Raw genomic sequence first — 3327 nt, 5'->3', positions numbered from 1 at the left:
CTTCAATTTGAGTGGTGCCACATCAGCAAATGGAGGTCTCGAAAGCTTTACCTTATCCATAGGAGTAAGGCTCAGTTTACTCAGATGATGCAGCTCTTTCCCAGTCCTATTTTGTGAGCCTTCTAACCTAACCGGACTATTCATAAAGTTGCATGGTAATGTATCAAACAGTGTTTCTTTGCCATTCATAAGGTTTTCCCTGGCCAAATCTTTGAGAAGTGGTCAACCTTTTCCTTCTTCCTAGTCTGTCTCAGTCTGTAAGCTGGTCTAATACCTGTGCAGCATGTGCATCCACTGGGTTTGAAACACCAGAGGCTCAGCCTCAAAACTCACATCAACACATCACCATGGTAGGACAAACCACAGACAAGTTTGTCTCCCTGTTGGAAACCTCTCGTACCACCCTTACCTGGGTCCTTGTGGCTGACTCCTCCTCGATCCGGATTCCTGGGTCTTTTAATCCCCTTTCTCCTGCTCTCCTGCTCTGCTGCTTTGGGTGTGCCTGATTTCCCTCTCCTCACCTGGATCCCTGCAGCTGACCAAATATAGTACATTCATATAAACACATAACCTTTTTAAACATTCCAGTTTCATTTTCTGTTTTACGACCTCTGATTACCTATTTTGGTATCTAGTGGTACTCTAACAGAAAATACTGCAAGTGGATGGCTTTAACAGACAGGGATTTATTATCTCACAGTTTAGGAGGATAGATATCTGAGTTCAAAGTGCTGGCTCTCGGGACTGAGTGAAGGCCCCAAACCTTGGGCTTCAGCTCTACCTCTTGCTTCTGGCCTACTGGAGCCAGAGGTGTCTCTTAACTCAGGCAGCTGTTGGCTGCTGAGGCTGACAAACCCAAGGTTGACAATTAAAATGGCACAGTGTCAAGACTGGCAGGCAACATGGCAGGCTGCTGATGACACAGTCAAATGCAGGATCCAGATATGCCAAGAAGCTCCAGACCCTTCTCCAAGCATCTCTTTATATACTGGAAGCAGGTCACACCCCAAAGACAGCTACTCAACTGCTCATAGCAGAGTCCAGCATGGAATTGATTATACTGCATTCAATCACATCATGGGGAGTTACTGCATCTGGCTGCCCAGACACTCAAAACCATGGCCCAGCCAAGTTGACACATAACCTTAACTAGCACAATTCCACCCCTTGTCAACTTGGCGCCTGTACAGATCTTCTTTATTGGGTGGCCTGAGTCTCCTAGTCCATCTGAGTGGCGACCTCACACCCTTGGCCTAGCAGGCCCCATTCCTCTGCCCCTTGGGCATGGCAGCCTTGCCCCTTCACTTTTGGAAAGTGGATATGGCCCCATCTCACTGGCCCTCATGTATGGCAGCTCCACACGCCAGAACCAAGTTGGTAAAGGTCTAACTCTTTGAAACCTAGGAGGCTGTGGTGGTTCCACCTCCCAGAGGCCATGGTCCTACCTTTTGAGGCTGAGCCAGTTCTGCTTCCAGTTTCCTTGGTCTTTCAGCTTCTGCCAATTAATGTCCTAAAGTAACCCACTAGGCCAGGAAGCCTCCTGCCCAAAGGCACTCAGCTTTCTGTTTCATGGGCCAGCAAGCCTGTGCTTTCATCTCATGCCCGTCTCTACTGATTAGTGCCCAAACGCAACCTACTCTGCTAGGAAGCCTCCTGCCCAAAGACATGCAGCTTTCTCCGCTTTGGGGTGGTAAGTCCACTCTGTCTCATGCTGGTCTCTCTGCCATGGTCTCAGCATACTATCTTACCTGTTGTTGTTATTATGTGCCATTGAGTCAGACCTGACTCCTAGTGACACCTCCTTGGGTTTCCGAGGTGTCGGTGTATCACTACGGAAGTAGGTTGACCAACCTTCCTTCTGAGGAGTGGCTGGTAGTTTTGAACCGCCAGCCTTGTGGTTGCCAGTCAAGTGCCTTAGGCACTACGCTATCAGAGCTCCCCCTATCTTACCTAGTTGTACACATTTAGCCTTAGGTCTCTGGCTGGGTCAACCAGAAGATACTGACCACTTATCAGTCATCTTGAGCTTTCACTCCAAGTGACTCCAGATGCAGCTTTCTTTTCCACTACTGCAGCATAGTACCTCTTACTTTCCTGTTAGCAGGAACCAAAACAACCATCCAAGAATCAAAATTTTGCATTCCATACCTATTCATCCTCTCTCCTCCAAAATCCCATATTTCCATGAGTTAGGAACCATTGTAATGAAGGCCACTTCTAACACCAGTTGTTATATGGTGGGAGTAATGTCAGAATCTGTCTGACATCAGGAGGAATAATGTGAATCAAGATCAGCCCAAAACTAATTCCCATAACGTGGAAGTCATATACAACTACACTCTCCAATTTTTTTTTTTTTTTAACCAATTCAAACATCAGCCATCCCTCCCACAGCACTCTGTACTTCTCTTCTAGGTTGCATTGACCACAGAATGTATTGATTTTGTTTCTCATCTTTCATACCCCTCCAGCATATGAAACCCATAAAACAGGACTTTCTGTCTGTTTGTTCACTAATGTGTCCCCAGTGCCTAGCTCAGTGCCTGGCACAAAAATAGATCCACAGTAAGTATAATAGACATAAGTGCATAAATGTCAGCATGAGTCACAACCCTGTAACCCTGTCTAGAGGTGAGTCTGGCTCCCCCACTGGACCATGAATTTCCTAAAGGCAGAAATGGAGTCTGCCCTGGTCACCACTGTGTTTCCAGTATCATCCAGCACAGAACCAGGCATGGAAGGTGTTGGAAGATCTTAGAGGTGGGAAACTGTATGTCTGCAAAGTATTCCTGTGGGCAGACTTTTATCCATTAGGAGGTGAAGAGCCAGTGTTCTAATTTCCCATTAGTAGAGCAGGAAGTTGGAGATCATCTTTGGGACTTTCATGAGCACGTTCAGGGGTTCTTATAGGGAGGCAGAGAAAACAACAATAATCCATTTTGGACAGTCATAGATGTGTGATTGTGATGTGTTTTTATGTCAACTTGGCTAGGCTTGGTTGAGTGGCTAGGCAGCTGGATGTAGTATTCCCCATGATGAGACTGGTAATCAACTCCATGGTGGAATCTACTATGAGCAGCTGAGTAGCTGCCTTTGGGTATGTGGTCTGCTTCCTGTATATAAGGAGAAGCTTTGAGAGTGGTCTCTAGCCTATGGCACGCTTGGACCCTCCATGTGGCTTTGTCGTTGCTCAGCAGCCTGCTATGCTCTGCCGACCTTGGGACTTACAATGGACTGAAGTTAATGGCCTGCCGTGTGGTTTGGTAACATCGGGACTATGCCTTTTTACTTGTCAACCTTGGGGCTTCTCAACCTCAGCAGCCAGCA

This window comes from Orycteropus afer, unplaced genomic scaffold (assembly GCF_000298275.1).
Source record: "Orycteropus afer afer isolate SDZICR_OR568_19922 unplaced genomic scaffold, OryAfe1.0 scaffold00476, whole genome shotgun sequence".
Taxonomy (NCBI): domain Eukaryota; kingdom Metazoa; phylum Chordata; class Mammalia; order Tubulidentata; family Orycteropodidae; genus Orycteropus; species Orycteropus afer.
The sequence above is the reverse complement of the archived record's forward strand: the minus strand, read 5'-3'. Positions refer to the sequence as shown.